Source organism: Talpa europaea (genome assembly GCF_964194135.1).
Source record: "Talpa europaea genome assembly, chromosome: 9".
In the NCBI taxonomy this organism is placed as follows: domain Eukaryota; kingdom Metazoa; phylum Chordata; class Mammalia; order Eulipotyphla; family Talpidae; genus Talpa; species Talpa europaea.
This window is the reverse complement of record NC_140076.1, coordinates 77,585,529-77,602,228: the sequence shown is the minus strand read 5'-3', so window position 1 is coordinate 77,602,228 and position 16,700 is coordinate 77,585,529.

The window sequence follows — 16,700 nt, the reverse complement described above, 5'->3', positions numbered from 1 at the left end:
ACATGCAAACACAAGCACACAGGGGAGGGGCTCACAGGGACCATGGGCAGAGGGTCAACCAGAGTGACACACTTGAGGACTGGCATCCAAGAGATGACAATCTCCAAGCCAGATCACAGCGATGCTCCTAACCAAAAGTGTTTCCCAACCAGAAGGGCAAGGCGGCTGGACAAAGTCTGCAGCTGGGAAAGTCCTGGAGAAGAAGGAGGTTTGGGGAGGGAAGAGAGGCAAGAGAAGGTGGAGGGGGGAAGAAGGGGAGAGGGGGAAGGGAGAGGAGAGGGGAGGGGAGAGAAAGGGGGAGGGAGGGGAGGGAAAGGAAGAGAGGGGAGGGGAGGGGAGAGAGGGGAGGAAGGGGAGGGGAGGAGAAAGAAGGGAAGGGAGGGGAGAGAGGGGAGGAGAGGGGAGGAGGGAGGGGTAGAGGGGTAGAGGGGAGGGGGGAGGGGTAGAGGGGAGGGGGGAGGGGTAGAGGGGAGGGGGGAGAGGGGAGGGGAAAGAAGGGGAGGGGAAGAAGGGGAGGAGAGGGAGGGGGAAGGGGAGGAGGGGAAGGGGGAAGGGGGGAGGGGAGGGAGACTAGACGGGCCATTTCACACTCTCTGGGAACTCACAGGTGATATCAACAGCCACACGGGACACAGAAACAACCCCTAAGAAGACCTGAGCGATGCACCCAGTCTCACTCACATGCAGGGAGAAGCAGGGGCTTCCATTCACAACCATCATGAACACAGACGCCAGCCCACAGCAGCCTCAGATAGACACCTGCCACATTCCTCCCCTTCCCCCCCCAACAGCGCTGGTGAAGGAGGAGGCAACAATGGGAAGACCTGAGCTTGGGATCAGGGATCTCTTTCCGGCCACAGACATTCCAGCGCACATGCGCCCACGTGTGCACACAGACACTGTCCCTGAGTCTGGGGGAGAGGCTCAGGGAAAGAACAACAAAGCCTGCCTCCCTATGTGGGCCCATGTCGACCCACCTGAGCACCAGCCCTGCCCACCCAGCACAGGCCCCCAGGACCAGGCCTGGACGTGGAGTCTGGTGACGGCACCCTGGTGATGGTCCCCAGGCCTGACACCTGGGTGCCCTTCAGGGCTTCCCTGCCCTGTGAGAAAAGGGAATGCTCTCAGTGGACCCCAGAAGGGCATCCCAAAAATGAGCCCCGGGAGTGGTCTTTACTCTGAGAGCTAAGCACACCCCAGGCACTGTGCAAAACTATACATATTCCATGCAGAATAAAAGGACCATTTGGCTGGGCCTGTGGGCAGGGTTGTCAGGGAAGGCTTTAGGAGAGATGAGAGGCCTGAGGGATGCTTGGCAAATTGCCAGTGAGAATGTGCGGGCTAGGGAGCCCACTAAGGGAAAACAGGCCAGGCCGAGGGGCAGCCTGAACAAAAGGGACGAGGTCGTTATGTTTACGTTTATAGCATAAGTACTCACAAAAACATTCCCTCTCACAGCAGAGCACGCCCTTTCCACACAGTGCGTCTTTATGCACGCACACACACCCCGTCCTAGAGCACGAATTTGCGGTCGGTTTCTTCCCAGGTGCCCTGGCGCAACTTTGCGGGCGCCATTCCCACGGTATCCGTGCGCGTGGCGCCCCCTGGAGGTTACCTCACGCATTGGGGGCCTGGCTGAGGGTTTCTCCGTCTTGGGGGCCCGCGGAGCGCCCCCACCGTGAGTGGGGCTCTTCTCCTGAGAATGGTGGCTGGGAAGCTGGGAGCGAGTCTTGGGGGCGTGAGGGGGGAGAGCAGGGAAGCCAGGGAGACTGTGGCCGCCCAGGGGCTCAGAAGCAGCAGGTTCTCTTTTAGCCTAAAGCACTTAAGCAGAAGCCTGAGTTAAAAATAGGCCGGATTTACTGCCAGAAGGTGGCAGGAGAGGAAGTTCTTTTCTGACAGTATTTATTGTGTCCCAAACACCTGGAGGCTCTGTGGGACCCCTTTGGACAGGGGAACCCAACCCCATGCTGTGTGCACCATGAGCACCAGACAGCCCCTGTGGGTGCCTGTGCGCCTGACTTCGTTTTATCTCTTGTATTAGCTTGTTGGCCTATGCTTAACAATATTTTCTTCACGATTCCTCTCGGCATACGGAAGGCATCTTTAACTCATTGTCTCTCTTCCTCACGTGATGTACTACTTGGAGTGTAAACACCTTCTATTTTCCACCTCCCAGCCTGGGTTATTGCTGGCACGCATTTTATTTGTCTATGAATCCCACAACAACATTATGATGTTTTTCTCTGATCTCTCAACTATCACTTAAAGAAAATTTTTAAATAAGGAAAAAAGTCATATATATTCACCACACATTGACCATTCCCGTTGCTCTTCATTCCTTAGTGTGGTTGGGGACTTCCATCTGGTGGTGGTTTTTTTTTTTTCTGCTTGAAGGACTTTCAAACATTTATTGTTGTACAGGTCTGTGGGCAAATTCTTACAGCTTTGGAGTGTCTTCATTTTTGACTGTCTCCACTGGATTCTAGATCAACTGTCTTTATCTCCCTTTAAAAACATTGCTCCCCCCACCCCCCCAGGGCTTTCATTGTTTCCCAGAAGAAGTCAGCTTCTCCTTGTTGTCTTTACCAATATGTTTTTTCCTCTGGCTGCTTTTTTTTTTTTATAGAGGCATGCTTTATTTATTTGTTTGCTGGTTTGTTTGTTTGTTTTGTTTATACATGCACTGGGTACAGTCAGAAGCGGGGGAGGGTGAGAGAATTCACCAGAGCCAGAGCGGGGAGCAGAGCAGGCAGAAGGACCGAAGGACACTGCTGAGGGGACCAGCGGGCGGCAGGAGAGGTCTGCGCGCCATGTGGGACCCTCCTCTGGTGGCCGGGGAGCAGCCGGGGATCGAACCGGCGCCGCAGAGGCCGCGCGCAGTTTCGCAACCCAGCGCTCAACCGCTGCGCCACCGGGGAGGCCCCTCCTCTGGCTGCTCTTAAGGTTTTCTCTTTATTACTAATGTTTAGCTGGGATTATGGCAGATTATATGTGTCTCCCTTAGTATTTCTTGGGTTTAGGGTTTGTTGAGCTTCAGGGATTTGTGGATTTATATTTTTCATCAAAACTGGAAAGTCTTTTGGTCATTATTTCTTCAAATATTTTTGTGTCACCCCTTCTCCCACTTTTCTGGGTCTCCTAATAGGTGGATAGGCTCTTGATATTATCCCAAGCCCGTGGGATTTCTCCTCCTTTTTCCTCTTTATGTGTCCTTTTGCAGTTTCTAATGCTAAATCTTCAGGTTCACCATCTTTATTTTGCAGTGCCTAATCTGCTTTTAATTCCATTCACTCTCTTTTTTTAACCTCAGATATTGTAATTTTTATCTCTAGAAGTTCACTTTGAGTCTCATGTTATACCTTTCACATCACTCTGCCCTTATCACATACATGTGCTTCTTTACTTTCCTGAACATATGAAATATACTTAATATAAACATTTACTATAACAATTTCAAGCTTTTGGGCCTCTCTCAGCGCTATCAACTATTGCCAGCCACTGTGGCATGAATTCAATCCCCGGCGAGGCAGCTAATCCACATGGCACAGCAGACCTCTCCTGTCTCACCAGCTGCTCCCCTCAGCAGTGTATTTCGGTAGATATCTGCCTGCTCTGCTCCCCACTGTCTCTGGTGAATCCTACCCCCCTCCCCCCTCCCCCCTGCCCCCTCTTCCCCTCCCCCCTCACATACACACACATTTGCACCTCTGGCCTGCACCCCAGCTCTTGTATGCATAAATAATTTTTAAAAATCTTAAAAAAAATTTTCTTTAAAACTTTTGTCTACTAACACTGTGTCACTTCTATCTGTCATGATTGATTGTCCCCCCCCCCCATTTTGGGACCTATTTTCCCATTTTTTTGCATGTGTAATAATTATCAATTGGATGTCACATTGTGGATTTTACTGCTTTTTGGTGCTGGATTTTTAAAAATTGCCTTGAATATTTTTTGGGGGGACACAAGTTACTTGGAAACATTGGTCCTTCTAAGACTTGCCTTTAAGTGCTATTTGGGAAGATGTAACAGCCTTTTTTTCCCTTAAGGCAAATTTAGCCTGGCCACTGAGGCAGTAATACCCTTTTGTCGACTCTACTTGATGTCTATGTATCAGCCAGTGTCCAGTGAGGACACTGAAAGTGTAACAGGGTGGTCCCCAGGTGGGGCAGGGAACCTCCCCCTTTCTTGGGGACCACCCTGTTACAAAAGGGCATGGTAATTTAGATAGGATGTAAGGAAAATTAGTTAAAATAAAGCTAATTTTCACCTTCCACACAACAGACAGCCCATACCTTAAAAGCTGTGTTTTCCACCATTCCACATCTAGCAAACAGATGGGCCTTGCATTTGCAACAATGTATCAGCTGTGTGGCTATGGGGACTTATCTGTACAAAGGGGGCTGGGCAGGGGAGTTGCTGTTCTGCCTCTCTCAAAGTTGAACTCTGTCCCAGTCTGATTCTGCGGCTTGTGTATACGGTTCCATTTTGGTATTAAAGTTCTGCAAAAGCCACCGAAGGCTCCAAATATGAGAACTGACAATGAACCTACTGGGCACAACACAGAGCAAGTCTAATGTAAGGAGTTTCTGACTGTAGCCAGAGCTTGGCCAGCAAACTCTGAAAAGCATGTGGGGATAGCAGATGCCTCCTAGTATGAGACAGGGCCCCCATGGAAGAGCCCTCCCCCTACACCTGAGAAGTGACCTGGCCTACAGAAAGAAGACATCAGAATCTAAGAGGAAAATGCCTTTCTCCTGCACTATCTCTCCAGCACCTTCTATCACTGAAACTTAGTATCATGCCCACTGGCAAAGGAAAAATATTTCAAGAATTCAGATCCATTTTCGCAGAGCAGGCAACAAAGAATCAATTTAGAGCTGGCCATTTATAGGGAGGCCATAAATTAATAACTGGCACATTGGTGATAATAACTGTTAGGAGGTCATTCTGCTCTGGCTGATGGGCATATGAAGCATTCACACCCTGGTCTGAGCTCTGAGGATGCCTACTCCCTTCCTCTCTCCATAGAGGCTCCTCTATGAAGGCACAGAGTTCCTGTGCAAATTTCTCCTCTCTAGTGCTTAGCCCTGAGAACTGCCCAGACTCCCAGCTCCCTCTCCTCAATTCCTGGAGATAGGTGGGCTTCAGCTTGCCTCTGTCTGTGCCACAGCCTGGAGGTTCTCTTCAGTCTGCAAGCTTGGGAAATCCAGGACTCATTTTGTTTCCTCTCTCTCAGGGGTCACTGGCCTGTTCTGCGTCTTTCCCAGTGTGTGAATATCATTTCCTCATATACAGTCTGTCTGGTTTTGAGTTGTTAAATGCGGGAGTGTGGAGGATGGTATCTGTAAGTCGTTGGCAGCATCAAAAATCAGGCTCTGATTTTGGAAGAGGCTCCTCCAAACTTGACTTTGTTTGTGTTTCAAAAATGACCTTGTTGGGTCTTTTCCAGTCTTTCAGCCCTTCCTCCCTGCTGTAACTAACATACCATCATTTCCTTCTATTGAAAAGGAAGTGGCTTTATATTGTATTGTGTATACCATCCCTTTTAATTTTATGAAATTAATTTTATTTTTATCACTGTAACACCTTACAGAGATTAAAAAGTCAAGGAAGGCTAAATAGCTTTGAAGAAACATGATCACCACTGCCATTGGCAGCTCACCTCCCTGCTCCAGCGCCCAGAGGCAGCCAGCCTCAAATGTTTCCATCGTCTTTTCTGATCTTTACCTTCAGATTTCTGAATAGTCTTACGTAACTGGTACCGCTGTTTTCTACCTTTTTTTCCTTCCATTTTAGACTTCCTCTTACGGAAGGTGAGAATTTAGTTCTGCATGTGCTACCTTTCAGTACCCAAGCACACTGTACCTCTACAGTGTAGTTAAAACCAATGTAGTTAAAACCAAAATTATAGCTAAATCAACAATTAATGTTTAGGTTGTTATGAAACTGTAACAAATATTCACAATTGAGCCATGTACTATACTATGATTCACTGCTTTTCTTCCAAAACTTTTTGTTGTCCTTGTAGTTAATAATTATCTGGAAATACCCACAATCCAGTAGAAAAATGACCAAAGAACATGAACATCTCACAGAAAAGAAATGCAAATGGCTTTTAAATTTTTAAAAAGATGCTCAATCTCACACATAAGAGAAATGAAAATTAAAACTACATTGAGATAGCTTTTCTCATTTATCAACTTGGCAAAAATCCAAAAGTTTACAACACAGTCTGTTGATGAGGCTTCAGGGAACAGGCATTTTCATACATTGCCAGTGGGAAAGCAAAATGGTGCAACTCAAAAGGAGGGCGATTCAGAAATATCAAGCAAATTTACAAATGCATTTACCCTTTAACCCAGCAAGCCACTTCTGGGAATTTGTCCTGCAGCTAGATCTGCACACATTTGAAATGACTTATGTATACAGTTATTCACTGTGGCATGTGTTTACAATAATAAAGTATGGGGGCCTCCCCGGTGGCGCAGTGGTTGAGCGCTGGGTTGCGAAGCTGCCCGCAGCCTCTGCAGCACTGGTTCTATCCCCAGCTGCTCCCTGGACACCGGAGGAGGGTCCCACATGGTGCACAGACCTCTCCTGCCGCCCGCTGCTCCCCTCAGCAGTGTACTTCGGTCCTTCTGCCTGCTCTGCTCCCCGCTCAGGCTCTGGTGAATTCGCTCACCCTTCCACGCTTCTGACTGTACCCAGTGCTTGTATAAATAAATAAATAAATAAATCTTAAAAATAATAATAAAGTATGGGGGAAAACCCAAGTGTCTTTCTTTTTTTTTTTATTGATTTTTTTTCTTTTATAGAGGCATGTTTTATTTATTTATTTGTTTGTTCGTTTGTTTCGTTTATACATGCACTGGGTACAGTCAGAAGCGCTGGAGGGTGAGAGAATTCACCAGAGCCAGAGCGGGGAGCAGAGCAGGCAGAAGGACCGAAGTACACTGCTGAGGGGAGCAGCGGGCGGCAGGAGAGGTCTGCGCGCCATGTGGGACCCTCCTCTGGTGGCCGGGGAGCAGCCGGGGATCGAACCAGCGCTGCAGAGGCTGCGGGCAGCTTTGCAACCCAGCGCTCAACCGTTGCGCCACCGGGGAGGCCCCCAAGTGTCTTTCTATAGAGAACTGGTCAAGTAAACTACTGTGCATCCACACACTGGAACAAGAAGCCAATAGATAAAAGAATGAGGAAGCTGTTCATGGAAAAAGTGCCTGGATGTAATGTAAAGTAGAAACAGCAAAGTGTAGAACAATGTATATAGAGTGCAAGAAAAATAAGATATTACAGTATATTCATATTTACTTGTCCCTTATTGAAAAACACTGACACAACAGAATGGTAATTGCCAGAAGAGAAAGGGGAGGAGGGAATGGGTAGAGGGGGCTGATTGGTTGGTGGCGGATGGTTGTTACCCTAGCCAGGATCTGGCTATTCACTGCTTAAAAGTCCAAAGAGTTGGTGGAAGGAAATCAGGTTTAGTCAGGAACCAGCACACTCAGGATGTGGCAGGCTGTGGTCTCAAAGACCACTTTGGAGCACTCAAGTTATCCAAAAGGTTTTTAAAGAATAAGGGCTGTGTGGGTCAGCATATTCTATTTTGATGTTATGTTGACTCATGGCCAAAGGGTGATGAGACTGGAGTCATTCTTCATGGGCAAGGGTTAGTGGTTCACAACAAAATTCCTCCATCTTGTTTTCAGCTGGTTTTGCCTGGTTTTCTATAGTTACATCTTCAGCATCAGGGCAAAGTCCAGGAACCTTGGTTATTGGGCCTAGTGATAGCTCCCTCCTCTGTCACTGTCCTGCTCCTCAATCTTGAAGGGTGATGGGTGGAGATCTGTCTTCTGGAACTAGTTCTGATACAGGGCAGCAGGGGACAATGAAACTGGCCAAAGACACTGCCCAAATAGTTTACGAGTCACTGTCTGAGTTCTTCCCCCATGTACACAATTGCAAGATTACTCAGGCTCAGGGAACAACAACAATGAGGTTTATTTAACAAATCAGGAAAAAACAAAAAGCAATGTAGCCAAAAATGGCCTTTACCTCACCTAAAGCAGTGTCCAGTGTTTTTTAGTCCTAAACAGAAGCAGCTAACATGGCGTCTTCCCACCACTGAGGATATGGAGCTCCTCTCCTGAACAATACGCAACCTGTACAAGATGGTGTCTCCCTGACTCTGTAGACCTGGAGCACATGGCAGCCAAACTCTAGGCCAGGTTCTTATTCACAAAGATAACAGAAAACGCCACAGGAGATGCTCCTGGAGCTGCCGTGATGCCCCAGTGCAGCACCAGACAAGTGACACTCAAGACAGCAGCTGCAGCGGCTGAATGACCCAACAAACGCCCCACTCGCACAGCTCAATGAGGTGCCTCCTCCAGGTCTTCGCCTTCTCTGCCAGGCTATAACCGCAGCAAAACCAGGAACAGTTTCAGTTGCTCAGCTAACTGCAAAGACTCTGTACTTTTCCTCTCTGATGTTGGCTGCTGGAGGACTCCACCTTCTGGAAGATCGGCATGGTGGGAGCCAGAATCTTCTGACCTCAAATGCTGAAGATCCAAAAACTTGAATCTCAGACACTAAATCACACTCCCTTCTGTAATCACTTATATTTTTTATCAGTCACCCCACCCCAAAATGTGATACTTTTTAGCATTTTCTCAGGGGCTGTCTATCCTTACCAGCACCCCCCTCCAGGGGGCACCACCAGTAACAGTCTTTGGGCTTCAGGCATGGCTTACAGTTGCTATTCAATAGGGGCAGAGATCCAAGGGGGCCAGAGAGGAGCAGAATCTCCAGTTAACTTGAGATATGACAGGTTATCACCCCAATTGTTCAGACCCTTGAGTTAACAATTACTTGGAAGTTTTCATGTCTCCTGCCTTTTGAAGACAAAGGGGACTAAATAATTCAGGAGATAAGGGCCAAAGGTCAAAAGAAGCAAGCCTAGCATAGTAACAGTGACCAAGACACTAACAAGGGACCCGTCCATCCCAACCCATTAGAAAAGATTTGTTTATAACAGGAGTCCAGGGTCAGGATTCAGTGTTCTTAAGGATGCCTCTTCTTTCTCTGCGTTCAAACTTCCCAGTACTGGGAGCTCAGCAAAAGGTGGTCAACAAACTTTTCCGTCTCTGTAAACTCAAGTCTTTTTTTTTTTTTTTTTTAAGATTTATTTACTTATTCATACAAGAACTGTGGTACATAGGTGTGGGGGGTGAGAAGATTCACCAGAGACAGAGTGGGGAACAGAACAGACAGACTGACTGAAATACACTGCTGAGGAGAACAGGGGGCAGGACAGAAGCGGTCTGCTGCTCCATGTGGGTAGCTTCCTTGCCAGTGATCGAACTCGTGCTGCAGTGGCTGTGGATAGCTACATAGTGCTGTGACTTAACCCCTTGGCCACCAAGGAGACCCCTGTAAACTCAAGTCTTGACAAGAAAGTTAAATAAGTTATTTTATTTTTCCTTTTGTGTTCTTAGGGTCTGAAACCAATTTAACTATATAGTCTCTGTCACAGGGTGAGTGGACATTTGGTGGCTTGCATGGTGAGAAAAATGTAATCTTGGAGCCTATACAACGTTGTAAACCAGTATTGCCTCATAAAAAAAATACTGGAACACAACAATGAGGCTACAGTTAACACCACTGAACTGTGCAGTTAAACATGGCTATAATGGGAGTTACTTAGCCTTCCTGGATCTCTCCCATGTATACGGGAGGTATACATGTTATCATTATTAAACTTCTTTTTTTTCTCTTGTCAAAAAAAAATGGTTGCAATGATCAATTTTATGTTAGATATTTTCTTTATTTTTATCATTTTTATAGATTTATTTATTTATGCATACAAGAACTGGGGTCTAGGCCAGAGGTACAGGGAAGTGGAGGTGGTGAGAAGACTCACCAGAGAGAGTGGGGAACAGAACATGCAGATCCACTGAAATACACTGCTGAGCGGAGCAGCGTGCAAAACAGGAGAGGTCTGCTGCACCATGTGGGTTAGCTCCTTGGCTGGAGATCAAACTTTTGCCAAAGTAGCTGGCGGTAGCTTGATAGCACTGAGACCTTAACCCCTGCATGACCAGGGAGACATGTTTTCTTTATCACAAGTGAAAAAAATAAAATATTGGGAGTATTCATAGGAAACTAACCAAAGGTGGAATCTCTGAGATCTCTGCCCCTATTGAGAAGGAACTAGTTCCAGAAGACGGACCTCCCCCATGTCCCCTCAAGAATGAGGAGCAGGTATCAACTCTACAGTCTGAGTTCAATCCCTGCCAGGGAGCAACCCACATGGCACAGCAGACCTCTCTTGTCTCTCCCGCTGCTCCCCTCAGCAGTGTACTTCAGTTAGTCTGCCTGTTCTGTTCCCCACTCTGTCTCTGGTGAATCCTCTCACATACACACACCCCCGCACCTCTGGTCTGTACCCCAGCTCTTGTATGCATAAATAAATAAATCTTAAAAAAACAAGGAGGAGGAGGATAGTGACAGAGGGAGCTGTCACTGGGTCTGATAACCAGGTAACCATAAGTTCCTGGTCCTTGCCCTGATCCTAAAGATGATCCTGAAACTGATTCCTGATCCTTTGTAAAAATGGCAAACTTTTTTATTCCTATTTTATTTTTTTTTAAGATTTATTTATGTGTGCATACAAGAACTGGGGTTCAGGCCAGAAGTGCGGGGTGGGGTGAGAGGACTCACCAGAGACAGAGTGGGGAACAGAACAGGCAGACTGACTGAAAGACACTGCTGAGGGGAACAGTGGGTGAGACAGGAGAGTCTGCTGCGCCATGTGGGTAGCTCCCTGGTCAGGGATAGAACTCGTTCTGCAGTGGCTGCGGATAGCTTCATAGGATGGGTCTCAACCCTTGCGCCACCAGGGAGGCCATATTATTCCCATTTTAAAAGTTCAGTTCTTAGAAAGTTTCTTGTAGTCTTTCTTTGGTAACTCCGAATCTCCTTTCTCCTATTAGCTGGATGTTCAGTCTCCTGGGGTGTTTCTAATTTTCACATTTTCTCCTCTATTCCCCAACTCTCTGTTACTTATTCTGCTATCTTAGAGATTTCTTCAGCTAGACTTTTTATTCTTTTGATTGTTTTTATTAACCTATATTTAATTTCTGATTAATTAAATTCTAATTATAGTTTTAAAATAATCCTATTATTTCATGAATCCTCTCTGCCTCTCTAAAAATCACCATTTTTTAAAGTTTTCTTCTATGCCTACATTATGCCTTTTTTTTTTAAAGAAAGATTTATTTTATTTATTTATGCATACAAGAACTGGAGTGTAGGCCAGAGGTGCAGGGGGTGAGAGGATTCACCAGAGACAGAGTGGGGAGCAGAACAGGCCGATCTACTGAAATACACTGCTGAGGGGAGCAGCGGGTGAGACAGGAGAGGTCTGCTGCACTATGTGGGTAGCTCCTGGCCAGGATTGAACTCATGCCACAGTAGTTGGCAACAGATAGCTTGATAACATTGAGACTGCAACCCCTGCACCACCAGTGAGACACCTATTATGCCAATTTTCTTTTGATTTCTTTTTCTCTGTCAGTGTGCTTTGATCTCTGTCTTTCTCCCACTGAATGTCTCCTCAATCGCCTAATTATCCTTGGCTATCCATTCATATTTCAGCATGAGACCCACAAAAAGCAGTTGGGCAATTATGTGTATGAACTGGGTTTGTGCTTGCATCTGCTAGAATGTTAACTTTTCCAGACAAGACCCATGTCAGTCAAGCACTGAAAATACTGTTTGGCACATAGCAGATGCTCAATAAATATTTATAAAAGGAAGGAATGAAGGAGGAAAGAAAAGGATATCAAATGAGTTTTGCATTTTTTCTAAATGTTGATTGTTCCTTTGGGACAATTCCCTGGGAATTTTCCCAGAAGAATTCTCTAATCTCATTCCTGAGAATATTAACCCTGGCTTTCAGGAAGCAGGTAGAGAAAGGGCAGGGATCTCAACATTCCAAATGTTATTATTTTTTTAAAGATTTATTTGTGCATACAAGAGCTGGAGTACAGGCCAGAGATATGGGAGGTGAGAGAACCCATCAGGGACAGAGTGGGGAATGGAACAGGCAGACTGACTGAAATACACTGCTGAAGGGAGCAGCAGGCGAGATCGGAGAGGTCTGCTGCACCATGAGAGTTGCTCCCTGGCCGCCGGGGATCGAGCTTGTGCTGCAGAGGCTGCGAACTGCTTCATAGTGCGGTGCTTAACCCCTTGTGCCACCAGGGAGGCCCCCAAATGTTATTTTTATCCATATGCTCCTTTTATCTATTTGGGTTAGTGATGCCCCTCTTATCTTTTCATATCCTACTGTCTGTCTGGCATTGTTCTCTATAGTAGGGACAAAGTCCCCTGCCTCATGAAGCTTGCAAACCACTAGAGGAAAAAAATACAAAATACAAAAGAACACACACATGCACACATACACATGTATGCACAGACATATGCATGTATTATTTATACATGTACATGTAAATATCAAGTCGTGACAAGTTCTATGAGGAAAAGTATAGCAAAATAAGAGGCACAAGGGTGCATGTGAGGGTATGTTTATACAAGCTCATGCATGCTGGAATAATCAGAAAAGACCTCTGCATGGAGGTGATATCTTAATCCATGCTTATCTTGAGTAAGAGTTTTCCAGCCTGAGGTTCAAAGTGCAAATTCCCTGGAGGCTGGAAGATAGTTGGGGTAGCCAAGAAGGATCAAGAAAGCCAGTGTAGCTAGTGAATGGTGAGTAAGGAGAAAAATGGTTTGAGATAAAGTGGGAGAGGGAGTCAGGAGGCAGATAATGTAGGCTTGGACCACAGTAAACACCTGAATTTCACTGTGTGACTTGGAGTCACTAGAGGTTTTGACCAGGGGAGCCCAGAATAAAATTTACATTTAAAAGGGCTGCTCCCTGCTGTTGTGTAAAGTATAGGGTTATAGGGGTGAAAGTGAAAGCAGAAGCTGGGAGACCAGAGTGGAAGCTATGACCTCCACCCAGGTGAGAAGTGATGGTGGCTCAGGACAGGTGGTCCTGGTGGAGGTGGTGGGCTGGGGACTCAGGATATATAGAAAGGATATATAGGACTCAGGATATATAGGACTCAGGGTATTAGGAAGGTAGATAGGGCAAGATTTGCTGAGGAGGGGCCTCCCTGGTGGCGCAAGGGGTTGAGACGTAACCTATGAAGCTCACCGCAGCCACTGCGGCACAAGTTTGATCCCTGGCCAGGGAGCTACTCACATGGCACAGCAGACCTCTCCTGGCTTGCCCACTGCTCCCCTCAGCAGTGTATTTCAGTTGGTCTGCCTGTTCTGTTCCCCACTCTGTCTCTGGTGAATCCTCTCACCTCCCAAAACTCTGGCCTGTACCCTGGTTCTTGTATGTATAAATCAATCAATCTTAAAAAAAAAAAAAAAGATTTGCTGAGGAACGGATGACAGAGGGAGAAAAGACAGTCAAGGATGACTGTTTTTTTTTTTGTTTTTTTTTTTTTTAGGGGGAGGAATGGATTTGCAGGTGGAAATTCATAGTACATCTGGGCCATGTTAATGTGGGGTGTGGATCAGATATCTCAGTGGAGATGTCTGGTGAGCACTGGATCTGTAAGCTTGAAAACTGGGGTGAGGGGCCTCCCTGGTGGTGCAGGAGTTAAAGACAGCGCTATTAAACTATCACCAGTCACTGCAGCACGAGTTGGATTACCCAGATGGTCAGGGAGGTGACCCACATGGTGCAGAGACCTCTCCTGTCTCACCTGCGGCTCCCCTCTGCAGTGTATTTCAGTTGATCCACCTGTTCTGTTCCCCACTCTGTCTCTGGTGAATCCTCTCACCTCTGCATTTCTGGCCTGTACCCCAGCTCTTATATGCATAAATAGATAAATCTTTAAAAAAACAAGAAAAGAAAATTAGGGTGAGGGCCTCCCTGGTAGCGCAAGGGGTTAAGTCTCAGCACTCTGAAGCTATCTGCAGCAACTGCAGCATGAGTTCCATCCCCCAGCCCACCAGGGAGGTGACACACATGGCATGGCAGACCTCACCTGTCTTACCCACTACTCCCCTCAGCAGTGTATTTCAGTCAGTCTGCTTGTTCTGTTCCCTGCTCTGTCTCTGGTGAATCCTCTCACACACACCCACACAAGACCCCAGCTCTTGTATGCATAAATAAATAATTCTTAAAAAAAAAAAAAAAGAAAATTAGGGTGAGGTAAGGGTTAGACAGAAATGATGAGTCCTCAGCATATAGGTGGTGTTTACAGAGGAGCCTGATGAGCTCTCTTGGGAATTCTACTCAGGGCAGAGGAGAGGTTTCCTATGGGGCGGGTTTTTCTCAGCCTCCAGGTAAGACCTGAGGACCTAAATGCCCTAGACACCCTTTCCCCATCTCTATCACCATTTCCTGTCCTGGGCCACATCTCGTTGTGTCTTCCCAAATCCTGATTCTTCCCTATGTTCTTGGTAAGCCAACAGTGCCACACTTCTAGCAAGACTTCACTCTGCAGGCAGCCACATTAGAACTTTTTCCTTCTCCCCAAAAGATCAAGGCCCACTCTCACTCACCTGCTGTCCCTCTTCCTGTGATATGGTCTCTTCTCCCATGATGGCGAGGGGGGGCTATACTACTATAATAAAATGATTCAGTCAGTGTAATGTGCTTTTGAGAAATAGATGCATGTTTCCCCAACTCTTCTGAAGGACAGGATTGTCACTATGGAAAAAGCAGAGGATTCAAAGTCAGACAGAGACAGACCTGAGTTCAAGTCCTAGCTCCTCCACAGACTGATTTTGTAACACTCTCCACCCCAATTCAGTGCCCACTCTGGCATGGAGGTGACACCTTGTAGTGCCAAGAAGGGCATAGTGTAGGTTTTCTATGATCCTGCAGACGGGTAAAGGAGAATCCTGGAGCAATGGGTGGCTTTTTCAGGTGTTTATTGAGCTTTTACATGTAGCGCAGCAGCCAGTACACAGCAGGGGAGCGGGGGGACAGGAGGCCAGTAGGCCTTGCAGCCCCCCACAAGTGCTGTGCTCTCTGGCCTTCTCTCTCTTGTTCTCTCCTGCCTCTGAATCTCTTGGGAAATATATCACTACTGCAGCCATGGCCCTTAGAAGTAAACAATACAACTGAATACAACAATGTAACAAAATGCAGGTGCCCACCATCAGGCATGCAATCCTAATGGGGGTAGGGCAGAAAAGCCTGAAAATCATTTACCCTACACACCTACTCCTTGGTATTGGGAAAATAGGCCAGTTCCTCCACTTATAAAACTAACTCCCTGAAGAACATATAAATTACAATGAAATAAAAACAGACAAAAGGACTGAGAAGGAAAGATGCAGCCTGTCTGTTGGTTGCAAAGGGCCACCCCCTAGCTCCGGGGTGTCTCAGCTCTATCCTGTCCTGCTCATCACAGTCATTTCTTTCTCCCTCAGGAATGAAATGTGCCTGACCTCAGCGCCACTGTCTAACTTGGAAGGACAGCCAGGAAGTAACATTAATATGATAATTGAGGCCCAAACAACAAAAGGAGCTACATTTCCATTTGGTGATCATAAACCTACTCCCCACCCCCATCCAGAGGCTCAGCATTTGGGTGAAGAGCAGCCACAAAGATCAGATATCGGAAACAGCTGCTTAGTTATGCCTAACTTCCTTTCCAGAAAGGACCACAGCTTCCCAAGGTTGATTCCCAAACTTTAACCCAAAAAGCCATGTTGTGTGTCCTGGGTGGTGCCAGCTCTGTGCCTCACGCCACGTACACACCATGTCTTATCAGGGCAAGTCAGGGAGGACTTTGCTCAGGGGTGAGTTTCACAATAGTTCAAGCAGTGCAACACTAGAGTTTTCTACACACCAATGCAAACAACGCTTTAGAAATTTCTAGAAATTTAGCAACTTTTTTGTTTTGTTTGAAAACCCATTCCTTTGCCATAATATCATTTAAGAAAACAGATCACAATCCCATGGTCCCCAAATCAATCCTAAGAGTGGTGCTGTTCCCTTGGAATGTCACATGTATCAAGCCTACCTGGTGATAAACATGGGCAGACACTGCTGTGGACCAGGCACCAGCAGAGACCTAAGGTGGGCAGAGACAAGGACCAGGATTGGAGTCCGGTCCTGCACACTTGGGCTTGAAACACCACACCATCATGTGGCCATCAAGCCTCCTTGGGCCTCCATGAGGACACTAAGTCCAGCCTTGTAGGGTAACTGTGATGGTTAATATGACAGATTGTGGGGGCCTCCCTGGTGGCGCAAGGGGTTAAGACGCAACCTGTGAAGCTGTCCGCAGCCACTGCAGTACAAGTTAGATCCCCAGCCAGGGAGCTTCCCGCATGGCGCAGCAGACTCTCCTGACTCGCCTGCTGTTCCCCTCAGCAGTGTATTTCAGTCTATCTGCCTGTTCTGCTCCCCACTCTGTCTCTGTCTCACACCTCCCCCACACACACCTCTGGCCTGTACCCCAGTTCTTGTATGCATAAAATAAATAAATCTTTAAGAAAAAATATGACAGATTGTGTAAAGCTCATCCAGTGGTCCTCGCCATTAATAATAATCTGCTTCCCGGATGTCAATCAAGTATTAAGTCATGAAGGGCTAGAGGAGCTCAGAGGGTGGACCTGTTACTACGCTGACCAAAAAAAAGTGGAATTTGATATACAGC